Source organism: Giraffa tippelskirchi, chromosome 8 (genome assembly GCF_054371585.1).
Source record: "Giraffa tippelskirchi isolate mGirTip1 chromosome 8, T2T-mGirTip1v1.2.pri, whole genome shotgun sequence".
NCBI lineage: Eukaryota > Metazoa > Chordata > Mammalia > Artiodactyla > Giraffidae > Giraffa > Giraffa tippelskirchi.
This window is the reverse complement of record NC_137282.1, coordinates 160,591,812-160,605,845: the sequence shown is the minus strand read 5'-3', so window position 1 is coordinate 160,605,845 and position 14,034 is coordinate 160,591,812. Positions and strand designations below refer to the sequence as shown.

Genomic DNA, 14,034 nt, shown 5'->3' with positions numbered 1-14,034 from the left:
TTTTCCCTGGGATGCAAATCGGTCTCTCTGCATCTTGTCTACTCCTGTCTCCCAGCTCTCAGGGGTTCTCACATCTGGAACCTGAGTAGACTAATGTGTGAGAACAAGCACCATTCCATTTCAGGTTTTCACAGTGCGACCCCATCTTGCCCTACATCTCGGGCACACAAATAGTATAGAGCATCTAACTCGTTTTAACCCCCACAAGGACGCACGTTTTCTGTGCGCTTAGCCAGGCCTCAGCTCTGAAAGCAGCGAGGATGGGCCTGGAACTCCCAACTGCAGAAAACTGAGGACACTTTTTTTTTTTTTTTAATGAAACCTGTTTGGTGACTGAGGACATAGAAATGATAAGTGCGAGAGTTTAAGGCCTGGCAACTCGGATGGATTAATGTGTCCCTTTGTTTTCTCTTTCTTCAAGCTAAAAAAATTAAAACAACATTTGCCTCATGTTGTCAGTGAGGATATCTGACTGCATTTGAGTTGTACAGAATGTGTGACGGGCACCAATTGCACGGTACTTTGAAAATCTCGGCGTAAGGCCGGCGGAACTAGAATTACTTTGCATATCTGTCTCCCAAACTCTAGTCCCATTACAGGGCTCTTGGCTGATAGAGTGAAGAGAGTCGTCGCCACAATTAGCAGGTGCTCGTGGGTGAAGGCTTGAAAGGGTTATGCTTTGGCTCCAGCACAGCATTAGGGGTGAGCTGCAAAGAATAACGAGACACTGAGGTCTCCCCCACCGCCCCCCCAACCTCCCCATCTTTCCTGTGAACAACGTTTTCACTGCAGCCAGGTACCAAATTGTATAATCTATTAGACCTTTCCCCACCCCCCACCCCCCCTTAGGAAAATTCTGTTTCCAGATTGGAAACCTGCCAAGATGTCCCTGGCCTCTCATATAGTTTTGGAAAAGTGTCAGTTACAATTCCGATCTGTTAAGTAACCAGGGGCTCACTCTCTTGAGTTATATTTTGACTTGTGCATTTTCCTTGTGGGGCCGGCAGAGCATGAAATCGGGTTTGTGTGAACATGTGCGTGCCTGGGTGCAGTGGACTGCGTTTTCCTTCCAGAACTGTAATGAAGCATCTCAACAGAGCTTTGAAAAAGTTTCCTCGGGCATATTCAGGGAGCACGGTAGATGCCGTTGTTTCGCAAGTTTTCTATTTTCTTTGTCTGTACAGGTTGTTCCTGACTTCATGGCTGGGAGGAAATTGAGGATGTGGAGCGCTTGCCGTTTGGCTGGTGGGGCTGGCTCCTGTCCTCAGCTGGGCCGGCGACCTAGCCCAGTCCTGTGGCCTCAGGAGAGGGGCCCCCCCGGGCGCGGCACGGCCGCTCCGGTCTCTGCAGACATTTTCACTCTTGTTATCTGGCCTCAAAAAAAACGACCCTGAAAGTGCCGGCTCCACTGTAGCGCGTGGGCACGAGGACTGGTGTCAGGGCTTAATGCACGACCGTGCCTCTCGCTCATTCGCCACGTGTTCCCCACGGCCTTGCCTGTGTCACCGCCCCATCAGCTCTGCCACCCAGCCCTCTCACCTCCGAGACCGGGAGACCGGGAGGGGCTGGGGGGTGTTTGCTTATTAGGCCAGGAAGTTTTTTCTTTTGTTCTTAATTGGCTCTGGAAGGATTCCTCATATCCCAGAAAGGAACTCTGGGGGACCGATTCAAACATCTGATCTTATCATCCTCAGAACCTGTTAACTTCACACATGCTGGTGTGACGCCAAGAAAGTGGAAGTCCTGGCCTTGAACTCAGGGAGCCTGGGCCCTCTGTGTTCTGGAGGGTGCACGCCCTATGGTCTTCCCACCCTGGAAGTGGCACGCAGCCCCACATCCGCCTTCTCTCATAAGAGGTGGAGTTTGGGCCTGGATAATTCACAGGAACTCTCGGGCATGGGGCAGGTGGAAGTCTTTGGAACACCCAGGCGTCCTGGCAGACTTGAGTCTCACAGGCGAGTCAGGCCTGGGAAGGCCGTCAAAGGTCATGGCCTGTCCTTGCTCTGCAGAGGAGAGGTCTGGGTGTCCCGGGCTGCTTGCTTATTAACGCCGGGAAGCACGTGGTGTGCTGCCTGCGTTCCAGTGATTACGGGATGTTATTAAATGCTCCTGAATTATTTTAATAATAGCAGTGTAAACTCAGACATTAACTGGAGCTACTGTAGCTAACTTCTGGGCTTTCTGGACTTGGATGAAGAGAGGCCCTTAGTTTAGCTGTGGACAGAAAGCACATGTGTGTGTGAGCCTGGGAAGCAAGTTCTCCTTGGAAGCGGCCACCACTCCCACTCGCAGGCATGGGGAGGGCTAGGCCCCCCACGCTCGGAGGCTTTTAAAGCTGGAACTGAAATGGATGTTGGATGGGTGTTGCTTGGGACGGTTCCAGGGTTTTGGAGGCCAGTCATACTTTCACCTAGTCAAAGAGCCCCTCTCGGCAAGCTGCAGGAAACCCAGCGCTGGCTTCGTCTTGTTGCGCGGGCAGGTCAGTGGGAGATAAAAAGCCGGGACTGTTGAGGCGAGTCCCCTCCTATCGCTGGCTGGCAGACTGTTGAGGGAAGATAAAAGGGGAGAGCAGGGATGTTCTTTCTGAGCAGCACGAGGGGGCCTTTATCACAGGCACTCAAGTCGAGGCAGGGGTGCGCGGGAGACCCTTAGCTGTACACTCACATGCGTGTTAGCGAGCTCTCCGGGAGGAGCCCGACGGGGTTTCCCGAACACATGCGATCAGATCTGTGTCACGGGAACACCGGCAGAGGCTGGGCTTTTTCAGCCACAGCGGTCCTACATCTGTAGTGTTGGTAACAATCACGTCAGCTTAAGTTAAGTGGGCGTTAGCCAGGGTTTCCAACTCCTGGTGGAGGTTTTCCCTGCGGAGATGTGGGACCCACAGGAGGGACCGGGTCTGAGCAGACAGCAGACCCCAAGGGAGCGCTCGAGACCACAGCGTGCCCTTGACTTCTCCGCAGCGCGTTCTCTGGGGCGGGCCGGGTTCTCAGCCCGGTCCCAGAGCCAAAGGGAGGAGACCTGTCTGACAGGCGTTGCTCTCCCCTTTGAGATGTCCCTTCCTGTCCCTTGTCACTTTGGGGAGGGCTAAGGGCTTGCAGAGGGGTAGTGGCTTTCTCAGGGTGGGGCTTGTGAAATGTGACCCCCACCTTGAAGAGCTGGGGCCTGGGCAGTGCCCCTCGTGAGCTCAGGCAGATGCAAAGCCATTGTGATTGTCTCAGACCCATGGGGCCAGGGCTTTAGCCCTTGGTGTGGGTTCATGCAGACACCCCAGGAAGTGCAGTTGTCGTGAACTAATCACCCTCCTGGCTGTGGGGAGAAGCACTAAGAGGGTCTGCGAGCCCCAGGCTTCCTCCAGCACCTGCTGGTTCACCACCTCCTGACTCCCCAGGTGCCTCTGCCCAGCAGCTCTTTAAAGCTGGGAGCTGGAGGAGGGGGACCGCACCCCATGGGCCCCTATCCTGCCCAGAGCAGCTTTGGGGTTGGCTCAGTTTGCGGGAAAAAACACCATTTGCTTGCTAGTGTTTTTGGTTGGCTGGCCTGTGATAAACACATATGAGCTTCATATATCTCAAGAGTGTTTGTTTTTCTTCGTAGACAGAGTAGTGAATAATTTTCTTAGAGGCGAAATAGAAGGGAGAATGGCTGCCTGTGAGGAGGCCCAGCGGGCAGCCCTTCGAGCCGCTGGGTGCCGGGCTCTGTGGGTCGGATTCATTCTCAGCTGATGGCTTGTAACGGCCCTCACCCACTGTGAGACGAGGACCCCAGCTGACCGCTGTGCCACCAGCCGGCAGGAGAGGGAGGAGATGTGACCTCCGCTGCCCCTGAGCATTTCCAACCACACTTGTCTCTTCCAGAAAGTCACTCGGGTCTTCTTAGGGGCGTTGTGCTGAGCCCCCCGAATTCTGGGAATGTGCAGTAGTCAGATCCAGGGTTAACCACCTGCCCCAGGGCGCTCAGCTCGCCTCCAGCTGCTTCCGCCTCCAGGGAGAAGCAGAGAATCCTGTTTCTGAAGCTTGACCCTTTACCGAGCCTGTGGGAGAGGAGCGCCCAGCTCGGGGCCTGTGAAAGAGTTGCAGGATATTGCCTAAAACTCCCTGCAAACTGCTTCTGAACTTTACCCCAGCTTCCTCCCCAGGCTGTAAATGTGACTGAAGGCGCCTGTCAGAGGAGTGTCCAGAGCAGCCCAGGCGCTCCTGCCCAGCTGCTGAGAGGCGGGTGGGCAGGTGGCAGGCTAGGTGTCAGCTGCCCCGAGGCCGGGCTCTGCAGCAGCACGGGGAGAGGCAGGACAGGGTGGGCAGAGCCGGGCGCAGACTTCCCCGATTAAGCATATGTGAGGCCAGCCAGGATTTGTTTCAGTGGCGACCTGAAGCCGGAGGCGTTTTATTTCCTGCTGGCCACACAGCCCCGCGAGCTGGCAGCAGCTGTTCCACTCCTAATTGTGGATGGGGTTGCATTTGTGATAAGCTAAATTATATTTATATTTCATTGTTAAACTTAGGGGCTGGAGCAGAATTTTTTTTTTTAAGATCAGCAAACCGGGCCTTGCCCGCCAAGTGTCGGCAATCCAAGAGGGCACGGCCACCACAGGTGGTGGAGGGGCTGGGGAGGGCCAGCCCAGGCCCAGCCAACCTGGAGTGTTGGAGGCGCCGTTAGTAGCTCATAGGAGGTGCCGTGCTGTTTGTAAAGTGTTTTAGTTAATATTCCTCTGACCGATTTCTGTAAGGGATGGAGGCCTCGTATCACTGGCTGCGTTTTCCAGATGAGAGAACGGTAGCTCAGGGGGTTGCAGTTGCTCCACTGGTGGCAGGCCGTGTCCAGGGCAGGGCTAGGGGCTGCACAGCGTGTGCTGTGTGCGCTGCAGTGCGTCCTTCTGTGCCTCACAGTGGGATGAAAAGGGGGCTGTCCTCTTGGAAGCACTGAATGTAGAAGTCAGAAGCCTCATCTGACTTGGTCTCCTGCCCCCCTACAGGACTGGGTTGTGGTTATCCACCCTCTGCTTGATTACTTCCAGAGACAGCAAGCTCGTGACTTTACGAGGCCTCTTTTTTCCATCTGTGGGCAGCTCTGGTTGTTCAAAGCCCTGGTATAAAGAATGATGGAGTTCCAACCAGCTCTTCTGTGCCTCCCACCCAGACCAAGTTCCTGTTGTGGTGGACACAGGGGTAGAGTGTGTGCCTCTCCTATGTGCCAGGCCTTCAGACGTCTCCAGTTCCTTCAACGATTTTCCCCCTTCACTTGGTTTCCCAGTACTCTAGTTTGCTAATCACCTTCTCCAAATGACTTTTCCATGATACTTTTTGTGGCATCAGAAAGTGCAAGAATTTCAGAGTCAGACAACTGGTCTAGAATCCTGGCCCTGTCCCTGCAGAGCATTCATTACCTGATACAGCTTGGGGACGGATTAAAGATGTGCAAAGTACCTACCACGGTTTCTGGCCCAGAGTTTATGCCCCAGTACATAATGTTGTTCTTGTTGTTTAGTTGCAAAGTCACTAAGACTTTGTGCGACCCAATGGACTGCCCCACGCCAGGCTTCCCTGTCCTTCACTGCCTCCCGGAGTTTGCTCAAATTCATGTCCATTGAGTCTGTGATGCCATCTAACCATCTCATCCTCTGCCGCCCTCTTCTTTTGCCTTCAATCTTTCCCAGCATCAGAGTCTTTCCCAATGAGTCAGCTCTTCATATCATGAGGCCAAAGTATCGGAGCTTCAGATTCAGCACCAGTCCTTCCAATGAATATTCAGGGTTGATTTCCTGTAGGATCGACTGGTTTGATCTCCTTGCAGTCCAAGGGACTCTTCCAGCACCACAGTTCGAAAGCATCAAGTCTTTGTCGCTCAGCCTTCTTTATGGTCCCAACTATCACATCTGTACATGACTACTGGAAAAACCATAGCTTAGACTGTAGGGACCTTTGTCGAGAAAATGACGTCTTTTCAATATGCTGTCTAGGTTTGTCAAGCGGTGTGCATGTGTACTCACTTAGTTGTGTCTGAGGTTGTTGATATTTCTCCTGACAATCTAGATTCCAGCTTGGGATTCATCCATCCAGCATTTCTCACGATGTACTCTGCAAGTAAGTTAAAGAAATAGAGTGACAGTATACAGTCTTGTTTTGCTCCTTTCCTAATTTTGAACCAGTCAGTTGTTCCATATAAGGTTCTAACTGTTGCTTCTTGATCTGCATACAGATCTCTCAGGAGGCAGGTCAGGTGGTCTGGTATTCCCATCTCTTTAAGAACTTTCCACAGTTTGTTGTGATCCACGGAGTCAAAGGCTTTCTCAGTCAGTGAAGCAGAAGATGTTTTTCTGGAATTCCCTTGTTTTCTCTTATGATCCAGCAGATGTTGGCAGTCTGATCTCTGCTTCCTCTGCCTTTTCTAAATCCAGCTTGAACATCTGGAAGTTCTCAGCTTCCGCACTACTGAAGCCTGTTGAAGGATTTTGACCATAACCTTACTAGCGTGTGAAACGAGCACAGTTGTCTGGTAGTTTGAACGTTCTTTGGCATTGTTTTTCTTTGGGATTGGAATGCAAACTGATCTTTTCCAGTCCTGTGGCCACTGCTCAGTTTTCCAAATTTGCTAACATACTGAGTGCGGCACTTTAACAGCATCATCTTTTAGGATTTGAAATAGCTCAGCTAGAATTCCATTTCCTCTACTAGCTTTGTAGTAATGCTTCCTAAGACCCACTTGACCTCACACTCCAGGATGTCTGGTTCTAGGTGAGTGACCACACCATCATGGTTATCTGGGTCATTAAGACCTTTTTTGTATAGTTCTTCTGTATTTTCTTGCTGCTTGTCCTTAATCTTTTCTAGTTCTATTAGGAAAGCTTCCCTGTTGCCTCAGACAGTGAAGAATCTGCCTGCAATGCAGGAAACCTGGGTTCGATCCCTGGGTTGGAAAGATCCCTTGGAGAAGGAAATGACAACCCACTCCAGTATTCTTGCCTGGAGACTCCCATGGACAGAGGAGCCTCTTGATACATTCCATGGGGTTGAAGACAGTCAGACAATAGATAATACCCCATAGTTATTAGAGAAGGGATCCTATGAAACACAGGTCATTGGATAAACACTATCTTGTGACATACTCTAAAATCCTATTTTCTCTTTTAGCAATAGCTTTCTTTTCTGTTTTATAAATTCCTCAGCCAAGGTAACTTGTGGAGGCCTCTCCCCACCCTTCCTGATAAGCCATCAGAGCAGATCTAAGAGTGGTGGGTGGGGTGGAGGCTTCTAAACCTTATCCCCTGCAGGTCTCCCCTTCGGATACTCTTGTGAGCAGTCTCCTGCCTTAGGGAAGACCCTGCCTTGTCCTGCCCCGGGGGTAGGTGAGCATGCTCCGGGTCCTCTGTCCCTCTGCTCAGCCTGAGGGCTCCCTCACCTCCCTTCTCAGCAGCTTCCTTGTGGAGCAGAGAGCCATACAGGTTTCTGCCAAGTTGGGCAAGAAGGTGATGAAATACTAGATCCTGGAGGCCAAGAAAAGACTGGCTCACCTGGGGAGAGGGACAGAGCTGTGCCCAAGGGCCGCCAGGCCCTCCCCGGAGACAGGCCCCTGGGAGCGAGTGGCTGCCGCGCAGTGGCGGTGCCCATCTCGGCTCTGGCAGCAGTGAGAGTATCCTGCATGTGGGGGTGGGGGGGCACAGGAGAGGAGCCCTCTCCTCACAGGAAAGGCCCCATGGAGGGATGCAGAAAGGCTCGTGGGTCCCACAGGACGGCTCCTTCTAGCGTGGACCAGGACATCTCCCCCCCTTCCCGTGGTTCATATTTTAAGTAGTGAATTCACTCAGACTCATGTAGATAGGTTTGGTGAGCGGAACCCAGTCTTCTCCGTCAACACGCCTCCTTGCTGACAGTGTGTGTGTAATGTCGCAATTGAAACCTCCAAGTGGTTTTTATTTTTAAAAGAGAAACTGTCCCTGTCCCTTAAGGCACTCCTTCCTCCCACATTTTCCTGAGTATTAAAGTGTCTGTTGACATGAAGACAGCAGACGTTCCTTTTGAAAGGTAGCATCAGCAGTCTGTGTTACTGCTGGGCTCCACTGGGGCCCCTGAAACCTGGGAAGGAAGGGGCCCAGGAAGGAAGGCACTCCAGGCTCTGGGGACAACGTCCATTCCATTTTCCTCCCTCTACCGTGGGGTCCCATTAAGAGAGAACGCGCTGGAGATGTGAGCTAGTTCTGAGGCTGGGGGAGCTGTGAGGTTGCCCCCCCACCCCCAACCCCTGCCATAGCGTCAGAGAAGGGAGGGACCTGAGGTGTGTAGGCCGGAAGTGGAGACTGTCTCCCAGCTCCCTGGAAGGAGGCTTTCCAGGGGCACACAGGTTGGTGAAGGCTGTAGCTGTGGAGGGTGTTTGAGGATCCAGAGCTTTCCGGGGCCCAGGCCGAGTGGTTCTGCTTTCTGTGCACTGCAGGCTGCCCTGCCCTGCCTGAAACTCACATCCCACTCATCCCCTGCTCCTGCGGAAGCTAAAATAGGCCCTGCACACATCTATCCCTGATCCCTGTCCTCTCGCCCTTATTTTTTTTTTAAACAGAGTCATATCTGACTCTGCGACGCCATGGACTGTTGCCTGCCAGGCTTCTCTGTCCACGGGATTCTTCAGGAAAGAATACTGGAGTGGGTTGCCATTCCCTTCTCCAGGGGGAATCTTTTCAACCCAGAGATCGAACGCAAGTCTCCTGCATTGCAGGCAGATTCTTTACCGTCTGAGCCACCAGGGAAGCCCCCCAGTTATTTCTTTGTGGTAAATAAAGCTAAAGTGAGGACTGGGGTCTAAGTCTCTGCTTCAGAGCCTTGAGATTTGCTCCTGGGAGTATGATAAACCAGGGCCTTCCTCCAGGTCATCATAGAAAGAACATTTTTCAGGGAGATCCTTCACCTTTCTTCTAGAATCTGTGTGAAGCACTGGTTCTCAAAGCTGGACTGAACCCCCTGGGAGCCAGTACACAGGCTCCAGGGCAGTGTCCAGGCCTGGGAACCTGCATTCCTTCTTTCCCTCGGTTTAATTGAGATGCAGTTGACACACAGCGCTGTGTGGATTTAAGGTGGACAGGCTCGTGATCGACTCACATGAATTGGGAATCTGCATTTCCAAGCAAGATCTGTGATGCTGCTGGATGGGAGGCCTCCGGGGTGGCTGTGTTGGAGGGAGGGTCAGGAGCAGGAGGTCACTGCTCGTGGGCTGCAGGAGACTGTGCCGTTTCCTCCCCGGGGTGCTGGTGCTGGTTTGATCTGTGCGGTTCTCACTCTGCCGTATGTGCTCACCATCTCCTGTCCCCCAGCACTGCCTCCACGCGTGAGGACTCGGGTCGCTCTTCCGCCTGAGCTCTTGGTGGTTGGATCAGTGGGACCCAGCCTCCAGGACAGGGCTGGGCTGTTGGGGTTCCAGGAGCCTGATGACGTCCTTCTAGTCACCTGCTCGGAGAAGCAGGGTGCAGAATGTGGACCCCCGTCTCTGCGCATCAGGGGGTGTGTGGGTCCAGTCCTGCTCCTGTAAGGGACGAAGGTGGGAGCTCAGAGTGCCTTTTTCTTGCCTAGAAGTGGGCGGAAGTGGGAGGTCGGGCTCTTAGCCGCCTGGCGGGGCAGGGATGACTCAGAGACAGTTGTTAGAAGCCCGAAAACGTGACTGCAGGAGCGCATCTGGGCTCTCAGGCCTGCGCCAGGCGTCGAGAGTGTGGCCAAGAGACACTGAGCAGGGTCGAGAGTCTGGGTTCGCTTCGCTCTCCCGCCGTGGTCTTGTGGGGCTGCCTGGTGGGACTCACACTCACGGGGCTGCTGTTAAGAGGATTGAGTGAGATGACGCGCTCAGCGCGTGGCGAGCAGTGCTCAGAGGGCGTTTGCTGCTCTCTATCATCAGTCCCCGTTCTAGTCTCTTAGTGCTGTGGGGCACAGTTTGGAGCCGAGACTCTTCCATCGCTGGGGATCAGGGAGGCCTGCAGTGACAGCGGCCCCTGAAGGATGGGGTTGAGGAGGAAACTGAACAGAGTGGGGCCCAGTGGGCAGGAAGGCCCAGAGGGAAATGGGCCAGAGCGCGGGGTGCTGTGAGGGCGGGTTACAGCCCTCCGTTAAAAGGAGACATGTGGGGGCAGAGCTCAGGAGACAGCTGGGGCGGCTGGGGGGGGCCAGGGTGGCCGCCCTTCCCGCACCTCCAGCTCTGCTGTCTGGATCGTGGCCTGTGCCAAGGGGTGCTTCTGCTCCCCTCCCCATGAGCCCCCCACCCCCACCCCAGGAGGATGCCGGACTGGCTGGAGTGGCTCGGGGTGCCCTTCCGCACCAAGCGTGCGCCGGTCCTCTCCGGGGCTCTGCGTGACGCTCCACGGCTCCGCCTGCTCCGTTTGACCCAAGCCCAGGCCAGCGAGGGGGAGGGGCGGTTCATGGGTTGCCGCCCTACCCAAGGCACACACCGAACCCTTAGCCAAGAAACACATCAACTTCCTGGAACTCAGAGCAGTCATCGCAGCTGTCAGCCTTCAGAGCACACGCGAAGCTGTCCTGGTTAGAGGAGACGGTTTTGCCCCAAGCTCTACAGGCACGGCCTTGGTGCACAGCTAGCCTGGTTGGGTTTCATCCCAGCCCATCCTGAGAGAGGTATCCTTGCTGCTGGTTAAGCCCCATCGTAGCCCAGAGCACTTTAGTATCTGAACTCCTCTAAACTCACACTCATTTAGCCCATCCTTGGTCGGTCCAAACCGGCTGTTCCCACCAGGGGATCAGCCATCCCCAGTATCTGGACGAGCATGCAGACTCAGCACCGCCTGCATCCTGGCCGCTGCGGTAGAGCTCCCCACCGCCTGGTCTTGGGCTCCCACTGTCATCCTCGGCATGCGAGCCTCCCCCATCTCTCCTGGGGGCCTCAGGACAGATTGTAGATCTCACCTCAAGAACCCTGCGGGCTTGCGCAGGCTGGGAGCCTTGCTTCTGGACCATCTTCCCTTTCATCTCTCATCTTTCCTGTGCTATCTCTTTGGACCTGGAGACAGGGTCCCTAATCTCCTCTTTCTGGCTGAGCATAGCAGGGTCCCTTATCTCCTCAGGGGCTGGGGCCGGCCCACCCCTCCCCGCAGCCCCAGCGTGGACCTCTGCCCACTCCACGCCACCCTGCCTCCCTGGGGTCTGATCTGGGCAGAGCCTGTGTGGGGATGCGATCCGGAAATGAGGGCTCCTTTCCCAGGGCCGGGGACCCACCTCCAGCTTCCTGGATTCGTGTCTCTAAGTACAGTCTCTCCTGGTGGGTCTTTTCCCCCCCCTCCTTTTTTTTGAGGCAGTGGTGATAGTAAGAGGTATCTTGAATTTCCTTCCAAGGACTGTCCTGTACTTTTCCACTCTCGGTGTTGTGTGAGTCCCTTAGGCCTGGTGGAACCCAAACAGGCAGTGACTCTTGTTAGTCAGCTTAATCCACAACATTCCTGATAATTCAGATCGTTTACATCCAAGATCAGAGGCAGTGCTTTCTCCTCTCCTTGGTTCCCCTGCATGGATGGAAGAGGTTACTTGGTGGACTTTTAAAGTATCATTTTTAAGTGAGGGGAGGGAGAGGGTCCACATTTTAATGGGAATCTTAGTTATATTCTGGACAGTTTCAACTCCAGAGACTTGTCTCTCTGACGTACATTTTTATTCATTATGTGAAAAACTGTAGTTCAGACTACAATTGGAAATCTTGGCAGTTTCTAGGGGAAAAAAGCCACGGAGCTATTCTTCTCCAGAGTGTCTCTCTGATAATATTTGCCATTAATAAAAATGAGTAACAATATAGGGAAACTTTGCTTTTTCTTTTTTTTTGACAGTTTGTAATTTCACCTTTAGACATCTTTAAATTTAGATGGGTAGGGATGATCTGGTTTGTTTGTTTCTGAAACCTCATGGGAATTTTAATAAAATGGTCTTAATTCTTATATATCAAGTAAAACCAAGATTCTTACCCTGCTTATTCAAGATGAGTTTCTGGGGTCCCTGATCCTTTTGATACTGAAGGAAAATGTTAGGTATGGGGTGTGTCCTGTGTAGAAGGGTCCATAATTTTCATCAGCTCCTCAAGGAGGGTCTTGCTGACAAGAAGCACAAAGAGAATTACTGGGGTAGTAATCAGCGTTCCTCCGAGTTTGCCGGGGACGGGGGGAGGTCTCTGGTCTTTCGCGGCTGTCCCTGTGAGTTACTCCTTGCTTCTTTGACTTTGTTCAAAATCCAGAGACCTTTTCAAAAGAGAAAGGCACAAAGGAAAAGGATGGAGCCCTGAAGCAGTGAGGTGTGGAGAGAGAAGCCGTTGTGGTGTCAGCAATCATTGCGCATCTGCTGCTGACCGGAAGCACTGCTGGGCTTCTGACCTGCCGCGGACCGGTCCAGCAGGAGCCTGCCCGCCTTAGGTGCTTAGTAACCGCGCAGACAACGCGAGTGAGATTCAGGGTGATAACTGGGCGTGTGACGTGCCGGGCAACTTTTCTGCAGGCGCACCACAGGGTTTCACAGAAGCGTACCGAGCAAACGCTTCTCCAGCGTCCGTCCCTGCGGCGGCCACTGCCCTCCTTCACTCTGCCTGGTTTTGCCCTCTTCAGAAGCTGTTGCAGAGACAGAACGTGCTGGCTGGGTGGCTCTGGGAAGGGTTGCATTCCAGGTTCCTCTAACTTTCCAGAGGGCCAGGCACAGCTTTCTCCCTGATCAGGGATCTGAGACCCCTGGTGGCACCCCCCGAGCCGACTTTCTCAGACCCTCAAAGGGTGTGTGTAATTTGAGTTTTCTGTATCTCCCTTACAGAAAAGGAAAGATACACTTTTGGACACTTTCTCCATCACTCAGGAAAAGGTGTAATCGTCACTCCTTTATGTTAAGGGGCTGTTTCCACGTGTTTTCCTTTCAGTTCTCTTCTCTTCTCCTTCTGTTTCTGACAGCACTGAGTGCTTGCTGTCTTTTCTCCTCCACCTTGAAACTGGCCATCCATCCTCACCTTCTGCCAGCATGCCATCAAGGCGCCCAGAGCTCCCCTTGGAGCTGTTCCCATGTGGTGTTGCCCGCACTGTTGTTGGGGGGTGCTTTAGGGGTTCCTTCTCTGCAGGTCACACTTGGTTCCAGGCGCCCTTGCCCATGTGGGGTTGACCTCATTGCGATTCTAGGCGCCCTTGCCCTCCAGGCGCCCTTGCCCATGTGGGGTTGACCTCATTGCGATTCCAGGCGCCCTTGCCCGTGTGGGGTTGACCCCACCGCTGGGAGCTTTCTTACAAACGGGGGGGAGGGGACGCCGCGTCCCTCAGCTGGGGGCTCCCAGCGGTGCAGTGCAGAACGTGAGGCAGGGCCAGGACCCTCTCGGGCATGGACCCCTCTTCATGCCCCTACTTCTTGTTTCTGTAGGCTGCTGTGCTCTGCTTCAGAGGCCGTGGCTTTGAGGTGTGACCCTGCCCACGCTCCGCCCCGCCAGCACCAGCCCCTCAGCAAGGAGGACCCGCTTGAGAAGACGAAGAAGACAGGTCAGTCTAACTTGATTGACTTTCCTTGAGTCACGGTAACTTGGAGTGTTGTCCTCCTTCATGTCCCCATGTCCCCTTGGAGTGGTCCACTCTCTGCTTGGGGTCCTCCTGAGGCTTTGATGCAAAACCACCGAGAAACTCTCACTGGGGACTGCTGGTTTTCCCCGGGCTAGTGGCCTGGGGCGTGGGGTGAGAAATCTTGGGAAGGGTGCAGGGGCGCTGGCTCACAGGAAGCCACGCTGCAGGCACCCCTGTTCCCTGCTTCTCCTTTGCCACCCCCAGATTTGGACTCTGTGTTCAAAACTAGAACACCAGTCCAGTCCACTTGGCCACGTCATAGAGATTTCTTTTCATGCCTGTGACTTGGGAATCTCATCTGGGTTTCCAGTCCTCTCTGGTCCTAGATAGAGGAGATAATACTAGAATGGGGCCAGTGATTTTAATTTTGTTCATTATGCTATTATTATTATTTTTATTTGCAGTAATACAGCAGATGTATAGATTTGTGTCGGGGAGCAGAGAATGAAAATATTAGGACTGTAAATATTTATAAAGAAAAATGT

At 53.5% G+C, this 14,034-nt stretch overlaps 1 protein-coding gene across 6 annotated transcripts in view; it reads left to right on the top strand.

Annotated features, from left to right (window-relative positions):
• RREB1 (ras responsive element binding protein 1) overlaps positions 1-14,034 on the top strand; it is a 121,770-nt gene that overhangs the window by 46,961 nt on the left and 60,775 nt on the right. For 5 of the 6 annotated variants that reach the window (XM_081523705.1, XM_081523700.1, XM_081523699.1 and 2 more), the window contains exon 2: positions 13,356-13,471. The gene's annotated coding sequence lies outside the window, so the exon portion shown is untranslated. Of the gene's footprint in view, positions 1-12,201; positions 12,377-13,355; positions 13,472-14,034 lie in introns of all 6 variants that reach the window. The other variant, XM_081523702.1, reaches the window with a different exon arrangement.